Below are 25431 nucleotides of genomic sequence, written 5' to 3' on the forward strand. Positions count from 1 at the left end.
AATAAATTTATGTTGTTTTAATATGCTCAATTTGTAGTAATTTGTTACACAGAAAACATTAAAAAAAGATCTAAGATATTTATACATGCTTTTCATTAGAAAATGAATTGTGCATTAGGACATCTTTGTTTTTCTTTAAAGATTTCCCATTTTCCCCTCAACCTCTGAATGAGTATGACAGAAATCACTCTCCTGCTTCATCTTAATACAATGTACAGTGAAATGTATCATCAGATGCTTATTTCTAATAGTTATCTAATAGTTATCTCAACCTTGGCATATCCTAAATTGAGCTAATCTCCAAACTCCAGCCCACACACCCATGACCCTCCCCTCTGAAACCTGCTCTCCCCTCCCCCACCTTCCTAATATCTTTTAAAGGCAACACCATCCTTCCAGTTATGTAGTACAAAAACTTTGGTTCAACCGCCCCCCCCCTTCAAACCATCCCATCCTTGTCTACCCTATCCCTCTTATTATGCTCTATTTTTTCTTTTTCCCACAGCACTTATCTTTAATACACTATCTGATTCACTCCTTTATAATGTGTATCATCTATTCTATTATCTGTTTCTCCATATTAGAATGTAAGATTCTCTAAGACACCAGGACAAGGACATAAAATAATGCCTCCACAGAGGACACTCAAGAAATATTCGGGAATAAATGATGAAACAAGCTATAAACACATTCCATAACAGATTCTTGAGTTAGCTTATTTTATTGCCTAGAAGTCTCTAAAAGTATCCAATATCAAAAAATCTCTTGCTGCCCTAGCTGGTTTTGCTCAGTGGATAGAGCGTCAGCCTGTGGACTGAAGGGTCCCAGGTTCGATTCCAGCCAAGGGCACATGCCTAGGTTGCGGGCTTTATCCCCAGTGGGGGATGTGCAGGGGGCTGCCAATCAATGATTCTCATCATTGATGTTTCTATCTCTCTTTCCCTCTCCCTTCCTCTCTGAAATCAATAAAGATATATTTTTTAAAAATCTCTTGCTGATCACCAAATTTTGAATATTCCCAGAATTGCAATGATTGGGCTTTCAAAGTAAGAGTGAGCTGGGTTAGGCTGGTTTCTAGAGACATTTTGCAAGTGAAATTAATAATGAGGATTAGAAGAATGCTCTCTAATTTTATTGGTGTACCTTTGATAAATCTTTTACATGTAACATTTTGAGAACTGATGAGTGTAGAGAAAGACAGTCTTGAGAAAAATCCAGTTTATATTTCACTGTTGTTCCTGTAATTCAGCATAATCACTTAATTCAAAGACCCTAGCTTCAACCTGATAACACTCTCAGGAAAATTTAGCCTGAATGACTAAATTATTTCTGCTTAAACTTACTCAACTGAGCTATAGGAGCTAGGATTATATGGTCTGTATTTATTTCTGCCACCAAGCAAGAAAATAAATTTAATTATAATATTAAAAATATTTTCTTTAAAAAATTCTTAGAACATGGAAAAACAGTAATTCATGGGACATTTCATTTTCTTTTAAGATAATAAAAAAAAGCTACTGATTGTAAGGTAAATTGTACAGATTGTTTGTGAGATGTAAAAATTTATTTAAAAAAATTATCTTTATTGTTCAAAGTATTACATATGTCCTTTGTCCCCTCACCCCCATTGACCCTTTCCACCCTGCACCTGCCCTCCCACCACCCAGGCCTTCACCACACTATTGTCTGTGTCCATGGATTATGTATAAAATACATATAAGTTCTTTGGTTAATCTCTCCCCACCCACCAAATTGGATTTTTATAATTAAAAATTTTATTACTATTTTATTTTTTCCAGAAGAGCTGGCTTCTATTTAATCTGTTTAATTAAAATATCTGTATCTCAGATACATAGTTTTGAGTAATACCAGTTAATTTATTTTTACTGTACTTTATAGGACCAGTATTTCAATTTACATGATGCTTCAAATGGATATAACATAAATGGTTGGTGTTTTAGAAACAAAGGGGCATGGGTAAAATAATTTAATAATTTATAAATAACCTACAGTTTTCTAATCTGAGACATACAACTGGAAATTCATACAGCTTCAGAAATAGAAGAAACTTGGAGATCTCCAAAACACTCATTTCATATATGATGGAACTTTAACTAAGAGACATCTAGGATTTGCCCAAAGGTCCCCATCACACAACTAGTTCAAGGCAGAGCCAGCACTAAAATCCAGGAGTGATGGCTGCCAGGGCAGACTTTTTCCCAATATATTATGTAGTTTTCCTTGTATATTTTTTCTTCTTAATTTCAGTGTAATTATATTACTGCTATTATCATTATAATATAATTTCTGTGGTGTTTAAGGCCAAAGGTAACTGTGGAATGACAAAAATTCTGCCCAGGGGCATACACTTTCACTTTCGGCCATCAAGTAATAACCTTATATATGTAATCTGTAATATATGATTTTCTGCATCTTTCATATTTTCTATAATGAGCATGTGCTATTCATAATGAAAACTTAATTTTAGAAAACATTATTAAAATTATTCATATTAAAAATAAGCATAACATATAAAACAAATATAATAAGATAGACTAAAGTAGATTTTATATTTTTCCCTTAAAAGAATAAATTCTGTCTTATTTAATGTCATTTGTTACTTTTGATGTTTAGAAAGAAAGCATACTAAAATAAGCTTTGTGAATAACTGTCCTTCTATTTTCTTACTTCTTTTGTAAAATAGTCCTTGTCTAAATATATCTGCCTCTTCATCATATATTCAAAACCAAACCTATAAAAAATTAGACATAGGTAACAGTTTACTGTAATTTTTTTTCATTTGTGAGATTTTTTTTTCTGGTAAATTTCTCTGTTCACCCATGATAGTTGCACTAGCCTTGGGCTCCATGCTCCTTGATAGTGACTGCACAAAGGGTAATGTGGGTTAGAACTCTATTTAGATACTCTGCTTTATTATTTTATTTTAACTTTCCAGAACCTGAATTTTGGGCTAAATTAGCTGGCTACCTTGGAGTCTGACCTTCTACTTTAAATTGGCTGAGAAAAACATTTTTATTATGGAGAAATAATTCCTACCAGGAAGCAATTTGTATCCAAGAGCTATCATGTTTCAAACATCATTAGGAGAAGCATTGAGCAGTGCTAATCAATTTGGATAAATATCGAATAGAAAACAGAAGTTTGTGAATTACAATGGAGAACAGAGTCTACAGATTGGTTGGAGGAAAGAATAAAAGACCAATAGAGGAAGAAAACAATATTCTGGATAAGACAGAGTATGGAATATACTGGAGGCACATAGGGGGAGAGAAAATACTCTAAGCTGTTAAAGTGTCCTGTTCCCTCTGGAAAGGAGTGTGAAATAGCCTGGCAGATGGTGAAATTCCAGCACATCAGCCCAGGAGCACCTGGTTGAAAGTCTGCAGGAATGGAGAGGAGAGAGGGCAGTTTATCTGGAATCAAACTGAACTTGGTCCCGGAACTTGGTGGGTGCTAAGAACATAGCTTAAAGAGAGAATTTTTGCATCCACAATTCGTTTTGAGGAGCTGGCAAGATATAATAAAAAGTATGAGGAGGAACAAAAATACATTAAGATCTCATAGGTCAGCCCAGGGGGGACATAACCTGTGGGGGAAGTAAACTAGGTGTTTATCTGTTAAGCCATTCTGGACTTTTTCTGTCTAGACATAGTCTATGTAGTTGGATTAAATATGTTCATTATGGCATATTATTTGTTAATATCCTATTGCCAGTCCTTCCTGCTGCGTTCCTCTTTCCCTCACTAGATTTTGCTAGATTCTTGAGAAAGAGACTGTGAACCATACTTTGTTCTATACCCTGGCCATCCACCTCGCATTGCACCCCACCCCATGCACACTGCAGCATTCCTCAACTCCCTGCCCTGCCCTGCCCTATTTTTAACCCATTGGATTCATCATGACCTACTATTCTATATAATTCACTGTATGTTATATTTATAAGTTAAATATCTTGGTTAGTGACATTTATCTTATGGTTATGTCCTTCTCTTTTCCTTATAAGTAGAGCTATAAAGGCAGATGTTTAAATTAACACAGCCTCTCTTGTTTTTCTATGAGTTGGGAGCAAGTACAATAGGCATTGCCTGAAAGGAGAAAAAGAATGTAAGTTCAGATGGGACTGACCTGGGATGGAAAGGATTGAAGCACATGAACAGGACTTTCTGCTGGAGTATATACTAATTCAAGGAAGTCCAGAATTTTCCTTAGTATCCTGAGCTTAGCGAGGAGACCTTGGTTCTAGTTCTGTTCTGTCGCTACTGTGTGACATTAAACAAATCCCTGTTTTAGTTTCACTGCCTATAACATGGGGATAATAATAGTTTTTCTGTTCTGTCTCATGGTTTTTCAAGATAACTCTATATAAGACATACTAAAATAGTTTTAAAAGTTTAAGATATTATACTTTTGTAAACACATTATAATTATTATCAAATATTTTATTTTTTTAAAATGTTTTCTCTAAGATATATTTCTATGTGCAGAATAAGATATTAAAGCCTAATATACAATTAGGTGATACTGTGTTTAATATTCATATAAAATGTTTCCTGGTTTAAATATCAATCATTTTTGTAAAGTATGATTATTTTTTTTATCTTCTCTATACCTGTGTATACTCTGTTGGCAATTAGAAACTGAAGTTTGGCTATTCGTGATCACTGCTTCTGGCTGGGAAAATACTGGATTTGAAGCAAGGAGCTGAGCAGATGTTGAATGGAGGGCCTGTGGGGAAGGTTCAGGCGGGTAGTAAGCACTGGCGAGGAATGACTTTGTCAGGAACTGGCCCATCAGGTGCATGGGCCATAAAATGAGGCCATGAGGGACACAATGTTCTTGATGCCAGTAGTAAATCCGTTTCAAATAAAGTGAACTGTTTGCTTAAACTTTCCTATATTCTGTCACAACTTTCACGCTGAGAATTGACTCAATATAGCCAGTAGCTTACCTAGAGGCTGTAGGGCAGAAAGACTCAGAGTACAGGTTGTTGCATCAAAATTGTGTTCAGTAAGACAAAGCTCTCGGGAACTATTTGGTATCTTGCTTGTTAGAACTTTCTAGTTTAAACATAATTTCCCCTTTTGATGATACTGCTCTTTTAACATCCCGTTTGGAATAAAGTACTCACCTGATGAGTTGTGTACAGGGTGTCCCACCAATAAAATGCATATACACTTTAACAGATGATAGTTCAATTTTGAAAAGGAAATATCTTTTAATAATCACTGCCTTTATAATTATTCATTGTGTGTATACATTTTATGGCACACCCTCTATAATCAGTTCTCTGACAAATCTATGATCTTTTAATTTCAACTTTACATTAATATTATATAAGGGAAATTGCCAAGCATTCATTGTACTTTTCCTTGTGGATACTTCATGTTTTATTTTTATGTGGACTTTTTTCTCTTCTCTTTCCCCCAGTGAAGAGTGTTTCACAGAAAGCTGTCTGCTGGTGAGACATGGTTGCTACGGAGCCAGAGATGCCACAGCCGAGTTTACTAAGGAGGATACCGAGGTGAGTATCTGATGATGGAAGAGAGCACTTTTCATTCTCCTTGTGAGGTTCTTTAGGTACAGATGACAAGTTCAGTAACTTGGTAAGAATAAGACTTCAGAAAGAAATATGAAATTTTAACATGTTTCCTCAGAGTGATATAAATTTGAAGATACTTCTTCAAGGATGAATGAATTTGGTTTATGCTCACCTGATCTTAATATATGGTGAAAATGACTTGGAAAATCCCACATGATACAGATATTTTGGTTATAAAACCAGGTAGGCTCTCCAAGGCCTTTGTCTCATCACCTGGGATGACAAATCTCAAATATTTCTTCCATCTTCCCGTTTGGTTAAGTAAAGGTCAATAAAAATTTATTGAGATCTACTATATGCTGGTGTTTTACTAAGGAGTTTTCATACTTTTTCTCATTTAATCCTATCATCCTGATGCAGAGTATTATCATTTCAACAAACACTAGGAAATATTACTCAGTGGAAAAGGTAGGTTTTGAATCGTGTTCAGTATCACTAAGTTCTTTCTGTTAAAACATTTCCAGCTAATGAAGAATAGAATAAATACATAAATTATTGATTTCCTGTATACCTCACAACCAGTACTTTTTCTGTTAGTTTTATGAATACTTTGAAAAATTTATAAATTATAAAGTTTAATAAGATGCTTTGAGGAGATTATTCTGGCTTTTGAAAACAAAATGTGTGAAACACTGCTCATTTTTACCATTAGCACGTTTAATCAGTGCCTTATTGTTTGGGCTCCCTGTAGGTTGTTCTTGATGCTCACATGCTTTAACTTAATTAAAAAAACAACTTACTGAATCTATAGCTTGTATACAACATTGTGCTAGAATAGGTAAGACTGTATTCTAAAGCTTTCTATATAAGGCAGTGGGCATATTACCAGATTGTAAAGGGAAAGCATCTTGAGTAGAAATCTTAAATGCCCCCTCAATATTTGAAATTGGCAGTTAATCCTATCAACAATATGTTACACTTAAACTTTAGATACCTTCAATCTCCTAAAATCCTTTAGTGGAGTCACAAGGCCAAGCCAAAGAAAATCTGCATCTTCTGGGATTGTGGAGTTTTTCACTGTCACTAGTATTCATTTATCAAATCTGAACAAGGGCATGTGGAACAGACCAATGCCCTTTAAGAAAGGGTTGTGGCCAAGCTGGCGTGGCTCAGTAGTTGAGCATCGACTTATGAACCAGGAGGTTATGGTTCGATTCCCAGTCAGGGCACATGCCTGGGTTGCAGGCTCCATCCCCGGTGTGGGGTGTACAGGAGGCAGCCGATCAGTGATTCTCTCTCATCATTGATGTTTCTATTTCTCTCTCTCTCCCTTCCTCTCTAAAATCAATAAAAATATATTTTTTAAAAAGAGAAAGGGTTGTGATGTTTGGGTTCACATGTAAAGAAGAATGAATTGGCACCCTATTAGCCTGGGAAGACACATCTTTTGGCTCAGAATATCTTTTAGAAAGCAAAAGTGGATTGAAAAAGAGAAAGAAATGTTCTTGGAGAGCAAGTTGTATGACCTGAGTGAAATTTATTGAGGCAGTTTATGTGTCTGGGTTTTCAAAAGTGCTGGAAAATTTTATGATCACCACTAGGTACTTGTAACTTGGTCAGTGGGGATATAAGAGAAAGGTTATTTAATGCTTCTAAATATGGATTTATTGTCTATGGGAATTAGGATTAAGAGTTCTTTCCATGTAGTGCTTTTTCCTATGCTATATTATTTTTTTAAGAAGTTAAAAAAAAAGAATGTTAGGTCTCTTCCTCTGAAATTCCTGTTTATTGGTTACTCTTAGGAACAGGACATTTGATTAGGTGGACTAGCTCATGTATAGCAAATGCCACCCTACTTTAATACAGGTTGCTTAGAAACAGTGTTTTGGGATTACTACCTTAATGGTTATCTGTGAATTGAACACTGCCAATCTCTTATCTCACAGAGGGCGTGGGCAAACCATTAAGTGACTCCAATTTTAGAGATTGTGACACTGTGTATTAGACATCAGCCTTTGCAGGAGACCTGGGCCTTGAACACATACCGAGATAAGACATTTATGTGAAAGATAAGACTTGTTTCTCAAACCACTGGGTGCTCACAGACTATCACATAGAGCTGTATGAGTTTTAGACATCGGAAGAGAGAGGAGGAGTTCTACATACTTTGTGATTTTATCTATAAGCCAACTTTCCAGAAAAAGCCTTATAAAGAGTTACAGTAAGATGCCCTATCTATGCAAGTAGTTTAGGGAAATAGCAATATTAAAACCACTTATAAGACTGCATTGTATAAATTACCTATGTTTATATAGTCTAGGGAGTGTAGGTATATGTACAATTCACGAAGCATCTAGAAATTGGAAGGAAGTCTTGGACATGGTTTCATATAGACTTCCCTATAGTGTAGATGAGGACACATTCAATACATCCCTAATATATCTAGAGTTCTTAATTCATGTCAGGCATTGCAGATGTGACTATGGATTAGGTATGTGGAAAAACAATCCTATATTTAAAAAAGAATATTTACTAAACATAACATTGCCATTGAGACAGATGTTCAAAACAAAATAGGATTTTTTTTGTCCTTGGTTGCCACCTTAGCCATCATCGTCTATTCTAAAAGATATTGGTCCATCAAAGCAAAGACCTACGAGACTTGCATATTTTAGGTTATAAACACACGAATTAAAAAAAAACTGTTTCATAAATATTTTAAATATTCTTTGTTCTTCAGACGTGCATAAATTATTGCTGCTACATTTTTTACCCTTTCCTTTTTTCTCTGTTAGCAGGCAGTGGCTACAATTGATTCAGCACTACTTTACCAGAATAAGTAAAGGCTGATTTGTCTTGTGTGGTATTAAATTAAATCTGAGCGATAAACAACTTAAATTTTAATGCTTCATATTCAAGAGTGCATCTATGCTAATATTTAAATAACACAATACAGGGTCAAGCAAAAGTAGGTTTATATAAAATAATAATAAATAATAATTCAAGAATAATCTCTGTATTTCATGTACTCACAGCTATAAACCACTCTGCATATCTATCTTTCCAACTCTGATTCTGTGCGTTGGTCTTTGGTTTTAGACTTTTGCTGAAAGCTCTACAATAAGAAATATGGAAAGGTGAGAGTATTGCTCTAAGCCAGGGGTGGGCAAACTTTTTGACTCGAGGGCCACAATGGGTTCTTAAACTGGACCGGAGGGCCGGAACAAAAGCATGGATGGAGTGTTTGTGTGAACTAATATAAATTCAAAGTAAACATCATTACATAAAAGGGTGCGGTCTTTTTTTTTTTTAGTTTTATTCATTTCAAACGGGCCGGATCCGGCCCGCGGGCCGTAGTTTGCCCACGGCTGCGTCTAAGCCTTACTCAGCTAGAAAAAAAATTGTGCAAATCTTACTTGAGATTTATTCACTGACTTATTTGACTAGTGTAGATTAAGACTTAGTCATAAAGGCAAATAATATAAAGCAATGTTACCTATAGTATTCTTTTAGTGTACTTGATAGAAGTTTAGGATGACCACATCATCAAATATGTGCCTATAAAGAAATGTGTTGCATGTCTTTCTTCACCAATTTGATCTATTTCCCAGATCACTGAAAGTGAAGCAATGCTGTTAGGGTATCTATGTGAATAGAATATAGATACTTTTTTTCAGTTTTCATATATAAGGTGGACCAGTGGAGTATCAATATACTTTCCTTTTCAATTTTCTCCCTCCCTTATATTGGTATATATTGTTGTTGAACTTTCTCCTTTATGGAGACTTTGCTTCATACGTGTGTGTGTGTGTGTATACACACACTCTGACTCTCTCCATATACATACATACACACACACATATATATATACACTATGTATATATTTATTATACAAAATATGTATATTATATAATATGTATAGTATATATGCATCACACACACACACATACATACATTCACTTTGCCTTATGAGACAAGCTATTGTAAGAAAAAAATACATATCCTAACTTGAGTAAGTGTCAAAACCTCAAAGAACTTCAGTTCTTATTTGCAAAATGGAGTTAATCATATCTACCTTTTTGGATTTTATGAAGACTAAATTAATATGCAAAACAAATAGGTCCTGACAAATTGTGGGCAATAAAAAGTGGCCTTTTCTCCTAATTGTTAATTGTTGAATACATTAACAAAGCAAAGCAAGCCATTCTTTACGTTTTTCCACTAAGATCCAGGAGAAGTGGGAGGACTATATTTTACTTTTCATAAGGTGTGTAAGATTGTCAATCAGAAGAAATAGGATGCCTTGGCCAGTGTGGTTCAGTTGGTTGAGTCGTTGTCCCATGCACAGTTGGTTGACTAGTATTCCTGTGCACCAAAAGGTAGCCAGTTAGATTTCTGGTCAGGGCACATGCACAGGTTTCTTCTAGATCCCAGGTAGGGTATGTGTGGAGTCCCGTAATCGATGTTTCTCTCTTTCTCTCTCCCATTTTCTTCCCCTCTCTCTAAAATCAATAAACACACACAAACACACACACACACACACACACATTCACACATTGAGAGGGATGTCCAACTGCCGGTTTAGGCCCATCCAGGGATTGGGCCTAAACTGGCAGTCAGACATCAGACATCCATTGAGGGGTCCCAGATTGGAGAGAGTGCAGACCAGGCTGAGGGACACACACCCCCGCCCCCCGTGCATGAATTTTGTGCACCGGACCACTAATCTCTATAATAAAAGCCTAAGCGACGATTACGACGGAATGACCAGAACGACCAGTCACTATGATGCGCATTGACCACCAGGGGGCAGACACTCAACGCAGGAGTTGCCACCTGGTGGTCAGTATGCTCCCACAAGGAGAGTGTTGCTCAGCCAGAAGCCAGGCTCCCAGCTGGCAAGCCCAGCGGCAGTGGCAGGAGCCTCTCCCACCTCCGCGACAGCATTAAGGATGTCCGACTGCCGGCTTAAGCCGGGCGCAGACATCCCCCGAGGGCTCCCAGACTGCAAGAGGGCAACTAGGATCTTTTGTGATGTTTCCTCTCAAAATTTATCTGCCTTGCTGTGTGAAATCTGAGCCACATGAAGCAGTGTGTGTAGGAGCTCCAGCTGACAGCCCCAGGAGAGCTCAGTTGGTAGCCATCATCAATGGCCAGCCAGGAGAATGAGCCATCTTGGATGTCCAGCCCTGTCAAGATTTCATATAAATCTAGTCTCAGTGGCCAATGCAACCACATAAGAAACCCCATGTTACAAACAGTCAACCTCCAGAATCGGAACAGAAGAAAACAATAAAATGTTTTTTTTAAGCCACAAAGTTCTGGGTAGTTTGCTATAGATACCTAGAACAGCATTATAAGCAAAATCATAGTGACTTAAGCAAACACACTCACCTAAAGAGATATATCTGATATATTAAACCTCAAAATATTAAGCAATATATGCTCTATAGGCCCAAACCCTATTTTTTAATTTCAACGTGATCAAGTTTAAAAAAATATAGTTAGTGTATGGTGTTAGATTAGAGGGGGAAAATTGAAATACAGCATTTTGGGACTCTGAGCTTCATATGCCTCCATCCATTCATTTAAATATTGATTATGTACATATGCAAAACAATATACCAGGTGCTGTACGTGGGGGATAAAGGGATGAGTCACAAAGCTGCACCAATATTTGCATTTTGGAAGACCCTCCCTTTTCCCTCTGAAGACAATAAAACAGTGTACAAGTTTCCTGCTGAGTTTTCATTTGGTATTTTCTTCCTTTTTCTTTGGACCATCCTCCGCACCCCCCAAATTGTTAGTTTGAGTTTTTGAAAAGTGCAAAAAGATAAAACTCTTGATCTGAAGGAAAATAGTTACATACATAATGACATAGTAATCTTAAAAAAAAACTAGTCATATTAATAAACAATTTAGAATTTTGCTGAATATTTTTATTTTTATTGGCTCCTATATATATATATATATATATGTGTGTGTGTGTTTGTGTGTGTGTGTGTGTATATATATATATATATATATATATATTTAATCCTCACCTGAGGATATTTTTCCACTGATTGGCTGCCTCCTGCATGAGCCCTGACTAAGGAGGCCTGGGCTGGGGAGGAGCCTGCAACTGAGGTATGTGCCTTTGACCAGAATATTGGTATTCTTTCTGTGAGATTAATGTTCATGATCTGGTAAAAATTACAGAATGGATTATAGAATTATGTAGCCTAGAAGCTTTAAATGTGATTAACCAACTATTAACAGCTTTTAAGTATGGTGACTTTGTTAAAAACGTGGGCTTTGAAAGGGCAGAGACTTGACTGTTTCTGACACTGACAATTACTTTTTTATTTTTTTACTTTAGATAATTTTGAAAACACTCTAACCCTAAATTTCTTATTTATAAAGTGAGTATAAAAATGGTATTGATATCCACAGCTATTGTGAGTACTGGCTGCAATTATGCATGTAAAGTACTTGTCAGGGCTCTAGCACATAGTAAGAGACTCAACCTTTTTTGAGATCAAGGTTATGGGGGATTACATTTTCTAGGGTATTAAAAAAATAGTGATGTTGAGGGTTCAGTGCAATTTTATTAAGGTTCCACGGTTGTTGGGGCAATTTAAAAATTATCTATCCTATGTACATGTTACAGATGTTTTGAAAGTTTAAAATAATCACTTTAAACAACAGTGCAAGTTTTGTTAAATGAAATCCCATGTAGACAGACTATCTCTCTGGTTGAAATGAGGGTGGGGACCACTCTCATTTGCTACAGTGGTTCTCTTACAACAGCCAAATGGCTTAGCAAAGTCCAGTTTGTAAACTGCACTAGGCTATTATTTCCATGTTCTTAGCTCTATTTCTTTCCAGCCACGCTTTGCCATGTGTTGTAAGCACTTGAAAGTATATATATTATCCTAAATGTCCCATGTCACTTTTTGCCCCTCTACTGGAGTTCCTGCTCCTCACTCTGACTCCATAGTCCTAAACTGTGCTTTGGCTTTTCAGACATCAGCATCTTTGCTCAAGCTTGGAGGTGAAAGGATATAAGGAGAATATGCCTTAAGAAAAAAATAATAAAAATCACACTTAATATGCATTAATTTACAATTGCAAGCATTTTATCCCAATTGCAAGTATATTTCACCTTAATTGCTCAAGCAGACTGAGCTTCATTTTCATTCCATAGTTTTAAATTTTGTAATTTGGGATATCTCCAAATACATTCTAGGGAAGTTGGTGATGGCACTACCAGCTGGTGAGCACAGATGTCAACTCATTTACATATTTAGCCAAATCTTGATAAATCCTAATATGCATTCACTTAAACCAGAAGTTCCTTTCCCTTGAGTTTCTTTTCTCAAAAATTCCAGAAATTTCCAGGGATGTTGACAAGTATTGATGAGATTTGCCTGGTTTTAGGTCTTACTTAAGTAAGTCCCATCTAAACTCCACAGACCTGAGTTGTTCTCCTATTCTTACGCCCCTCAAGCTTTGCCACTGCCATCACTGCTGGTGCTGGCTAGCCTTTATATTTGGCATGGAGGGTCTTAGCGCCTGCTCCTGAACTTGTAAAGTGTGAATGAAAACATTTCTGATGTGCTCAATACAGGGAGGAGCTAAAAGTTTGCTGGAACAAAAAGAGTTGTCAGCAACTATGTTCTAGAGTAGTTGCTGACAACTCTTTTTTTGTTATTTGTTTGTTTTTGTTAATCCTCACCCAAGGATATTTTTTCCATTGATTGTTAGAGAGTGGAAGGGAGGGGGAAAGACAGAGAGAGAAACATCGATTAGTTCCCTCGCATATGCGCTGGACCAGGGCTGGGGATCAAGACTGCAACCAAGGTAACGTGCCCTTGATCAGAATTGAACCCAGGACCCTTCAGTCTGCAGGCTGACGCTCTATCTACTGAGCCAAACTGGCCAGGGAAATGGCAGCTCTTTTAATTAAACAAATATGAAATTTTAAGAATAAAATATGCTGATTTTAAAATTTGAAACAACACAGATAGTACTGGGTCAGAAGGAGAAATCCTCCAATTTTTTGTTCATTTTATTAAAATCTTCCACATATTTCTACTTTTTTATTTGTATAGCATATGTTCACTTTTTAAAAGTCAGAGATCTTAGGAGGAAAGGAGAGATAACCAACTTTGTTTTGGTGTTTTATGATGTATCTTTACTTATGCTTTCATTGAAATTTTTAAAATGTAAAACTGTTTTGACCTTTAACTGGAACATGTAGTACATTTAGATTTAATGGAATTACTAACATTGAAAATTGTTCTTTCCTCTTCATTCTTTAAATTTTAGGGTATTTTAAAATTCTAGTATTCCCTCTACTAATTTGGAAGTTGTATATTATGTTTCTTTTCTTTTAGTGTTTTCTCTAGAAATTACATCCAAGTCTAACGTCAAACAATAGCTTTACCATCTCCTAGACAATGCAAATCTTAAAAATCTTTCATTCCATTTGCTCTCCTTTTAATTTATGTTATTTTGCTAGATATTTAATTATATTTTTATGCTGCAAAATACATTATTACAATTATTGGTCTTATATAGTCAAAGTTTATTTAAATTTACTCAAACACTAATTTCTTTGTAGTTTATTCATTTTCTTATCTTGGACTTTCCATTTGGGATCACTTTCCTTCTGCCTGAAAAATATCCTCTAAAATTTTACTAGTGAGGATCTGCTAGTGGCAAACATTGACAGCTTATGTTTATATAAAAAAATGCCATTATTCCTCCCTTTAAAAATATATTTTCTCTGAATATAGAATTCTAGATTGACAGTCACTTGTTTTCAGCCAATTGAAAGTATCATTACACTGTCTTTTAGTTTATTTAAAAATGTTGTGAAATCAAATGTAAGTCTGTTGCTCCATTGAAAGAAATCTCTCTTAAAAATGTTTTTATTGATTTTAGAGAGTGGAAAGGAGAAGGAGAGAGACAGAAACATTGATGATTAAGAAACATTGATCAGTTGCCTCCTGCATGCCTCCTACTGGGGATTGAGGAGGCAACTCGGGCATGTGCCCTGCATGGGAATCGAACCGGCGACTTCCGGTGCATAGGATGACACTCATTAACTGAGCCACATGGGCCAGGCAAGAAATCTCTCTTTTTTTCTCTGGCTTTTTAAACACCATCTCTTTGTCTTTGGTGTTTCACTGCTTTATTATAATCAGTATTTCTTCTGATAGGGATGTATTAGACTTCTTAAATCTGTGGATTGATGTCTCTAATTATTTCAGGAATCTTTTCAGCCATTATCTTCCCAAATACTGTCATTACTTCATTTTCTTTCTCTCCTATTTTTCTGGGGCTTTAATAGAAAATATGTTAGACATGCTAACTCTATCCTCAATCTCTCTTGACTTTCCTTTTGCTTTTCCCCTATTTCTCTATTTCTTCATATTGCATTGTAGATATTTTCTTCTGACCCATCTTCCAGTTCTTCATTTTCTCACCAGATGTGTTCAATCTGCTCACAAACACATCACTTGTATTCTATAACTTAAATAAATGAGTGTGTGTTTTTTTGTTTGTTTTTTAATTTCTAGAACATCTAATTCTTTTTCAGATCTGCTGGGTCACTTTTAACAGGCATGTTGTAATTTAAAGCTAATTATTCAAATATCTAAAACCTTAGTCTGTTTGTTTTGTACATTAGAAAGTTTTAATTCTTTCTTTCTAGTTTAGAGTTATTTCCTTCTACAAATTCTTTCTTGTTTTCAGCTGTTCCTGCATCTTGTTATATCTATTTGCAAATCATACAGCAGTCCGTGTAGCCATTTTAAGAAAAGTCTGACTGATCATTAGAAATTAAGTATACATGTGAAATAATTTTTTCAGGAGTAAAAGCAGCATAAAATTTTAGCTATTGTTACATGTGTATGTACAATATGCAAACAGTGGTTTTACTGAGATATACTGATTCTAATTTGTTTAGATATAAATACCATTCAAAGTTAGTGAAGATTGGGGTAAGATAGTACCTTTTTATTTATTTCTTTTGAGATAATTTCAAAGAACTTAAAAATTAAAGAAAAAAATAAGTGATGAAGATTAGTACAGGAGCTATTTTGAGAATGTTTCATATCCTGCTAGCTGTAAAAAATCCTCCTAAAAGAACAAATACCCTTAATTTATTATTTGTGATGTTTTTATTGGGTTAGCAATGAGAAACTTCAATGAGCCCTGCACAAGAAATCCTGCAACTTATTTGTTGGCATATGAAATTCCTATCACATTTTTACTATTTGGTGGAAGGAGATATTTGGCACATGATTAAGAATGATAACTCTCATTTTTTGACACCATTAATGTCCCATAAAGTCAAAGTTTGACCTGAGGAAAAAAAAATGCAAATTTAATGTAGGCAATAATGCCCAGTGAAACTATTAAGACCTTTATAATTTACACTAAAAAAGAGGTAAAGAACTTTACAAAAAGATAATGTGGTATTCTCTAACAGGAAATGTTTTAGGTCATATGATGTTCAAGAAAGGCAAAACATTTCTTATTTTATGGAGAAAACAAACTGATGAAACGTGTACCAATTATATTTTCACTAGCAACTTTATATTGATTCCATTTATGAAACCTGAACTGATATTCCCTTTTCTGACTCAATTAATAGCTCTTCCAGTTTGTGGTGGGTCTATAACATGTCAGGGAACAGATTAGTATGTGGAATGCAGACTGAGACCACAAGTGAAAAGGCTGTTGATTCAGGAAGATCTAAATATTCAGCCCACTGTTGAAATGTCAGCATTTGTGGAAACTGCAGCCAGAAAGGCAGCACCAACTTCTACTATAAAATCCTAAGGTAGAAGGAGGTCCACCATGGAAGGATGTCAATGAAATGGGGGAAACCATAAGCTTAGCAAAAAGAAATGTATGTCTGGGTAAATTTATTAATGTTTAATTTCTGGCACATCAAGGGTAACTTCCTGGCTCTCAGTCCACAGCTCTTTCTACTACATTCGCTACTTCCTTTCTCTGAAAGAGAAAGCCTTCTCAGGAGCCACAGATCAACGAGAGAGTCTCTATGGATGGAAACATGAGGGGAGGTAAGGAGTATGGTAATTAAATATATTGATCAACATAAGAACAGTAAAAGTAAAATTTTGGGATAGAATGCGGTTAGAAAGCTCCATTTCTGGAACTGGGTGAAATACAATTTGAAAAGCCAAATCAATCAATATCAGAATAAAATCAGAAAATTAAATAAATTGAGATACAAATATTATAATGCAAAAACTATCTTTGCAAAAATTATTTTTCTTATTAAGAATGATGTCTGTTTAAATAATTATCAGTGCTTCTATATAGGTAGTTTGATTGTTAAAAAGTGTTAAAAAATATCCGTGGCCTGTGTTCACTATACCACTTAGGTTCAGATAATATTTGGCATCCTTTTTTGACAATCTTTGCTTTTCATTAATGGGCACAGAAAGATGTTACTGGTAGCATGGGAGAAAAGCACTTCTTCCATTTTAATTTTAAAGTAGGTGTTTGAACTTAATTACATAATTCATTAATGAATTCAGTATGTATTTATCAAAAACCTATTTTGTACCAGATACTGTTCTAGGAAAACAATGGTGAATAAGATAATAATGATCCCTATCATTATGAAGATTTCTGTCTAGCGGGCTTTAGTAGAACAGTAAAATGTCTCCTCGAAATTTTTTAGGTAACTCCCTGTACCTAATACATAGTATTAATGCAAAATACAGGGGAAAAAAGATAAAGAAATTATATCAATTTCATCTCTTTAGATAACCATTGTTTAACTTTTGATATGTTGCTTTATAATTATTTTTTTTGAGGGTGTGGATATCTGTGTGTCAACACCAATATAGCTTTATCAGTCTCTATGCATTCATTATCAACCATATATCTATTCCTCTACACACACACACACACACACACTTTAACGTCTTCTCTGCAATGTTTCCTCATGCAGACATCTCTGTGACTTCTTAAGATGTCCTTTTTAATTGAACCAAAAGCTCCTGACCAGAACACCTCACTGCCTCCTACTGTCCCTCTTGAGTGGGTCACATCCATCACACCACTTAGCCCTCAGGAGACGTTTGCATCCTTGCCTTGCAAAATGGTTGAATTACTAACTGCTCTTTATAACTGTCCTGTGTCCTTATCTTGCAAACTCAACTCAGTGACCATCCTGCCTGCTTTGAGATTGAAAAACAGGCTCTAGTCTCCCCAGATCCCAAGACACACCCATCAGTCTCTGCTAAGAACTCTCACTGCATTTCAGTCCTATGCAGCAGTGAGGACTGCCATTCTACAGGGTTGGGACACATGAGTGACTGCATCTCTATCTTATAGATATCCTATCCTTAATATGGGTGTTTCTTTTGGAGCATTTGAGGGAGGGCTTGGAAAGGAAGGAATAGGGAAGCGGAAAATACCACTTTACTCCCTGTGAGTTTGATCACTCTTCTCTATTAAAGGTGCTCTTTAATCAACTTTTGAACTTTAGACTTCTCTTAAGTAGGTTAGAAGCCATGGTGGGGGTTGAAAGTTGTTGGACCAGCTCTGCTCTCTTCACTAAATCCTCCCTGGATAGGTCCAGCATCTCTCTTTAGAATGTACTGTTATTTATAACTCATTGTTCTCAGCTTTGGGGCTTCAGCCAAAATTTGAAGGTCTAAGACAACAGGAAGGGTCCTATTCAAATTCCTGTATATTTATATATATATGTGTGTTTGATTTCACATTGCTTATGCAGTACTTTTTAACTCTTTGTACTTATATCATAAGCATTTAATCAGGTCATTAAATTTCTTTGGAAATGAAATATTAATAGTTACATGTTATTTAATTCATGAAAGAATCATAACATATCTCTTTTAAACTATTTAAAATAATGGGGTTTCATTTGATTATAAAAGTAATAAGTACTCATTATAGAAATTTGGCAAATACAGAAAAGTACAAAGGAGATAAAAAACCTAATTTGAAATCTCACAGAAAAACATCTACCTACATTTTACTTTGTTTCCTTCTAGGTTTTATCTTCCTAAATAGATACAGATAGATATAGATACAAGAAAATAGTTATGCCTATTATATATATGTGTATTTAATTTCATTAATACTTTGTCTTAAAATACATCTGCATTTAACAATGAATGGGGTTCCTACTATATATAGTTTTATATACTAGTTTCACTTTCTATTATATTTTAATCTTTTTAATATTTGAAGAAGTATTGAAAAACTGGATTTATTAATATAAAATATATATTAATTACAAAAATTTAGAAGATATCAATTAGTAAAAATAAAGTCACAATAATATTAACTTTTTGTTACCTATCCACTCTGAATTTTTCAAACAGACTTTAGATAGAAATGAGGTAAATAGTATAAAAACAAAATTTGTACTAGCTCTAGACCACCCTGTCTTCCGTGAAGCTTTCTCCTGTCCCCACCCTCTTCATTATGGTCACTCCTCACATTAGAATGCAAATCAACTTCACTTTTGCTGCTCATTCATATATTGGTAGAAGGCATATTGAGATGAGGGGACCTGGGAGGACACATTGCTCCAGAGAACATGGTGGGTGGGTTCAGTGCCAGCTGCTATGCTCTAGTATCCAACCTACTTTTTTCTCCCATCACCTGGGACCTCAATCCTGTTTGTTTTACTGAATTCCTTTTCTCCTTAGGATCCTTTTTAGGAACCCAATAGTTCATCCCTGAAATCTGGCCTTCGTGTGCTATTTATTCCTACACCTCCCAGAGTCTGAGAATTATGTCTGTATATGTGTGCAACTCAATTGTAGACACAATAAATCTATTCCCAGGGGGTGCTTCAGCCCTGTTTTAATTCATTAGAAGTTGTTAGGAGGAGAATTGACATAGGCAGTATTTGGTTACACACACACACATGAATAATTATGGCATAAATTTTATAATATAAATGATATTTTATATACCATGCAATTTGATGCATTTATTATGAAATATTTTATATATATTTAAATACTTGTATCTGTATATGTTATGTGTACATGGTGGTTTTAAAGATGTGTCTACAGAACCTCCATTCAAGAGGTGGAGCTTAACTACCCTCCCCTTGAATGTGGGCTGGACTTGGTGACTTGCTTCTAGTGTTACTCGGTCACTCCTAATATTAGATTTAAAAGATTACACATCTACCTTAAGTGTGCATGCTCTCTTTTTCTCTCCCTCCCTGCCTCTCTCTCCACTCTCTCGGGAGGAAGGAAGGTTGTGAACAGTCCTATGGACAGGTCCATAAGGTCAGGAAATAAAGCTTCTCCTGAGCTTAGAAGAGGATCCTTCGATCCCACTCGAGTCTTTAGAGACTGAGGCCCTGGCCAATAGCTTGACTGCAACCTCATGAGAGACACCTAACTAGAACCACCCAGCTAAGCTACTCCCAGATTCCTGACTCAAAGAAACTGGGAGAGAATAAAGATGATAGTTGTTTTAAATTGCTTAGTTTTGGTGTAAATTATTTATTTATTTTTTTGTTAATCCTCACCTAAGGATATATTTTCCATTGATTTTTAGAGAGTGTGGAAGGGAGGGGGAGAGACAGACAGAGAGAAACTTTGATGTGAGAGAGACACATCAATTGGTTGCCTCTCGCATGCACCCCGACTGGGGCCAGGGATTGAGCCTATAACTGAGGTACATGCCCTTGACCGGAATTGAACCCAAGATCCTTCAGTCCATGGGCTGATGCTCTAACCACTGATCAAAACCAGCTAGAGCAGCCCTAACCGGTTTAGATCAGTGGATAAGAGAGTGTGAAGGGAGGGGGAGAGACAGACAGAGAGAAACTTTGATGTGAGAGAGACACATCAATTGGTTGCCTCTCGCATGCACCCCGACTGGGGCCAGGGATTGAGCCTATAACTGAGGTACATGCCCTTGACCGGAATTGAACCCAAGATCCTTCAGTCCATGGGCTGATGCTCTAACCACTGATCAAAACCAGCTAGAGCAGCCCTAACCGGTTTAGATCAGTGGATAGAACGTCAGCCTGTGGACTGAAGGGTCCCGGGTTCGATTCTGGTCAGGGGTATGTACCTTGGTTGCGGGCACATACCCAGTAAGGGGTGTGCAGGAGGCAGCTGATCGATGTTTCTCTCTCATCGATGTTTCTAACTCTCTATCCCTCTCCCTCTCTGTAAAAAATCAATAAAATATATTTTTTTAAAAACAAAAAACAGCTAGAGCAGTTTGGGGGTAATTTGTTATACAATAATGGATAAATAACAGGAATAGATAGATCATAGATATCTAGATTTATGGATAGAAAGATAGATGATAAGACAGATAGATAAGTAGATAGATAAAAATAGATGATAATATGTTTTAAAGAATATATAAAAACAAATTTGTGACCCAGCACTCAGCTTGCAACATGGTTTGCCACTCCATCATAAACACTTTTGTATGTTGTTAAATTTTAAAATATAACATCATTTAAAAATGATGACTAGCATTCTGTGGTATAAATACAATTCACTTGAACCCACCACCAAACTTTAGATATTTTATTATGTATAGTTATTCATAATTACCAACCTGTAATAAACTATATAGCTGTACAGTCAAGACTCTTAATTGTAAGCATAAAATTTCTGCTTTTTCTTGTTGATTTAAAATAAAATTTTTCTTGCTGATTTAAACAAAAAAAAAGATTTAGTAAAAAAGGATTCGATATAAAATTACTTCAAAATAAAAAGTTAAAAACTCACAATGAATTGACCAACAAAATAAGACCTGAAGCTTGGAAGCATGGAACAGACTGGCATACCTCAATGTGGGGGTTGGGGGACTAGAAGAGATAAACCACAAAGAACTTACATACTTATAGGCATAGTCCATGGACACAGGCAATAGGGTGTGAAGACATGGGAGGGTGGGTAGGGGCTGGGAGGATGGGGGTAAATGGTGGGAAAGAGGATATATCTGCAATATTATCAACAATAGCAAGTTTATTTAAAAAAATAAAAGTAGAGCCTGCAAAAAAACCCCATAACAACACAAAAAACAAAACAACAACTCTGAAGATCCAAACAAAATATGAAGTCTCAATGGAAAACATCCAAATAACACCATAGACACTCTCCACCTCAAAACCTTTAATTCTGATCCACACACTAGCAACACTTGCTGGTTTCTCTGGCTCAGCCGCCACCAGGAACTCTTCCTGTTTTAACTGCCAGGATTGCCATGGAGGATTCTTGGTCTCTGCTTCTTTCTGACACTGCCTCCTGAGTTTGGGGATGACTGATAGAGCCTTTGTCACAGGCACATGTCCTCCCAGGGAGAAAGGAAAGAACAAGAACTTAGCAATTTTACTTTCTCCACTAGGAGACAGGTTGGGTCTCTCATTGAGAAGCAGGTTTAGATACTGAGAAGTGAAAAAGGGTGCCAGATGTCCCCACTGAAATTCACGTTGACACATGTAACGCCAACTTAAATTCTCCTTCCAATAGTTACAAAAATTCTCCCTTTAACTTAATGCGGCTAACCTTCATGTATCAAAAATGCATTCATCTCCTCCCCAAAAGGGGAATAACACAAAGTCTCATTTATTTCTGCTTTTGACAAATTTGTTTTTTTCCTGGTTGTTTTACAATCCATTATAATACTATGGGCCAAATTGAAAAGTTACTCAGCACCAACATACCCTATACAAAATAGAGGGGAGGAAAGAGTGGGGAAGAAGAGATAAATATATAAACACAAGAAATAAAGAAAACACAAGAAGCTGTTACAGTCCTCTTTTTCTAACTGATTATGAGGTTGAAGTTGGTAGTTATGACTTTCCTCTTCTATTGCTCATTTCATGTATCTTTAAAAGAAATTTCACCAACACCTCAAATGTTGAAGGTTCTTTATCTGGTGTAGTGTCCCAAACCTTCATTCTTGAGGAATCTAAACCTTTGGTTGTCTTTCCTACACAGATTCTGTGGTCTCCCAATGAATTTTACCAATAAACAAGTCATACCAGGAAGCATCCCAGGACATATTTTGAGTGCCATCAATATTTCTTACTTTCCTAATTGTGTAGCAGAGATTCTAATTCCTCTTCATAGTCAGAATCAATCTCAAAAGTCAACACCATAATCCCCTTATTGCTTGTTCACTTCATGGCAGTGTGAAGAGTCCGAGTTGGGCAGGTGGTACAAATTTGCCAACTAAAGATTCCATTGTTGTTTTTTCTGATATAAGCATTCCTGCCTTGGTTACTGAGATAATCAAATCAACCGTACCAGAGTTTCAAGGATGGAAAGCTAAATTTTGACTGTGCTTGTATTTTGTGCAGGGCCATCTGAAATCCAGGAAATCTTTTCCTCTTTTCAGTCAATTGATCATAGGTGGCTCTCCATGATACCTTAGACAAGAATAGATGAAGGGGTAGTAATGTGGCTCCAAATTCACTTGAGTCTTCAGAACCTAATCAGGTCCAGTTCTAACAATCCATTTCCATTTGATGATGCAGCGTTTTGGGACACAGCTGACTTTGTAGACAAGTGGGTAAATATATCAAATTCATAATGTGAAGTTATAGGTCCCATGGTAAATAGGTACCAGAGACAAGGGCCTATTATTCAAAACAAACATAGACACTTGAGGAAAAGCTAATAGCTGTGATTCTCCTACTGGGGCTGGCAACCAATTTAACCATTGGATTTCCTAGGTATAAGAGCAAATTAGTGGAGGTAGTTCCAGTAGAGCCTGATCAGCTGACACTTTTTTTCCTCTGGGGAGTTACCTTTAATATATCTCAGATAGGATATTCAAAAATGGTTATATTTTCTCTTCTAAAGTTAAATGGTTCATGTATTATGCCCTTTTGTAGTGGATACAAATTATTGTACCTTATGATTCACTTTGCTTGGGGGAGCCTATGTTATCCTGAAAAGATCTTTAATTTTTTTAAATTACTGTTTTCATTCAATATTACCTTGTATTAGTTTCATGTGTATAGCACAGTGGTGAAACAATCATATACTTTACAAAATGGACCCTTGATATTGGAAACATCTTTAAGAGAAATTAAAATTAGACTCTACATTTTGTGATATTATTATATCCTATTTTCTGGCAAATGTATATTTTACCAAAGGTTTCTACTATTTCCCAACAGCTAGAATAATGTCTGGAGGAGGATAAGACAATATACTTCTCTAAAGGGAATCCAGCTTATCTCTTATCAAGAGTCATAAGATGTGGGACTTCCCATATATAGGAAGTCTTAGGAGAGTGACAAATGTCTACTATAATAATGAATGATTCCCGTTAGGACTGAACTTGCCAATAAGAAGGATTAACAACTCAAAGTACTTATTGATTTGAATGAGGCGGAACAATATATAAGTACACTTGACAACAGGCTCTTAAAAAAGACTACCAGTTAAGTGCATCATTTAAATATAAAACCCACTATACTTCTAATCATTTTTACTATATACTCTGCTTCAAAACTTTTAGTTGTTTTGATGTGGAAAACTGAATGTTTTCTTTATGGGAAAATTCAAACTTTTCTAGGCTCCCATAGTCATTTGTCCTGGGAGATATTGATAAGTGGGTCGGTGGTCAAGAGACACTAAACCAGCTGTGGGCAAACTATGGCCCTCGGGCCGGATCCGGCCCGTTTGAAATGAATAAAACTAAAAAAAAAAAAAAGACCGTACCCTTTTATGTAATGATGTTTACTTTGAATTTATATTAGTTCACACAAACACTCCATCCATGCTTTTGTTCCGGCCCTCCAGTCCAGTTTAAGAACCCATTGTGGCCCTCGAGTCAAAAAGTTTGCCCACCCCTGCACTAAACCCATCATGCTTTTGATTCTCCACTTTTTTTTAAACTGTTGTCCTGCTTTTTTTTCATGATTTAGAGAATACTTCATTAGTTTCTGTAATCAAATCCATGTAGATTAAGACCTTACATATTTAGTACAGTGCATTACCCCTGTACAAATGGGAAAAAATTATGTTGAATGTTTCTAGACCAATGTGGCTGCTAGTTTCTGTATAATGATAACCCAACATGGTACAATTGGGATAGTTTTTCCAAAGTTGACAGCATAAATAAAGTTTCCAAAAATTTAAATTATATATAAAGACCAATAGCAGTATGTTATGTATGAAAAAGCAACAGCTTTCCCACGTTCTATAGTCATCTGAACAAAATTATAGAGACATCCAGCACACTGCATTAAAAATAAAAGGTAAAAAACAAATCCCCAGAAAATAGCAAAGTTCTATTACTGTTGTGGTACCTGGCACCATTTTTTCTTATTAGCTTCTCCATCATCATATGGAAAGAAAACATTCTAGAATAATGTCATTAAAACAGCTCTGGGCTTAAGATAAGATCATAGCGGGGTGGCAAGATGGCTGTGTAGGTAAATGAGGTACTCACATTCTCCCACAATAAAAATTACAACTAAGCCACAGGACAACCATCATTCAGAACCATCTGAAATCTGGCTGAATGGAAGCCCTACAACTAGAGAATTAAAGAAGAAGCCATATTAATACTGGTAGTTAGTTACCTACAAGATAACTGATTTCTCAACAGAAACTTTGCAGGGAAGAAGAGAGTGGCAATATATATTCAAAGTGATGAAAAGCAAAAACCTACAACCAAGATTACTCTACCCAGCAAAGCTATCATTTAGAATTGAAGGTAAGATAAAGAGCTTCAGAGACAAGAAAAAGTTAAAGGAGTTCATCACCACCAAACTAATATTACATGAAATGTTAAAGTGTCTTCTTTAAGAAGAAGAACAAAAAGGAGGAGGAGGAGGAGGAGGAGGAGGAGGAGGAGGAGAA

General features: G+C 35.9%; 1 long non-coding RNA gene across 1 annotated transcript; it reads left to right on the top strand.

Moving 5' to 3' along the window:
• Nucleotides 1-5458: 5458 nt before the first annotated feature.
• On the top strand, nucleotides 5459-25201 carry LOC106726966. Its single transcript, XR_001363110.1, has 3 exons — nucleotides 5459-5542; nucleotides 16533-16641; nucleotides 25178-25201. It is a non-coding gene; the product is annotated as an uncharacterized LOC106726966 (long non-coding RNA).
• Nucleotides 25202-25431: the final 230 nt, after the last annotated feature.

The sequence above is a fragment of the Myotis brandtii genome, unplaced genomic scaffold (genome assembly GCF_000412655.1).
Source record: "Myotis brandtii unplaced genomic scaffold, ASM41265v1 scaffold34, whole genome shotgun sequence".
Lineage (NCBI taxonomy): Eukaryota > Metazoa > Chordata > Mammalia > Chiroptera > Vespertilionidae > Myotis > Myotis brandtii.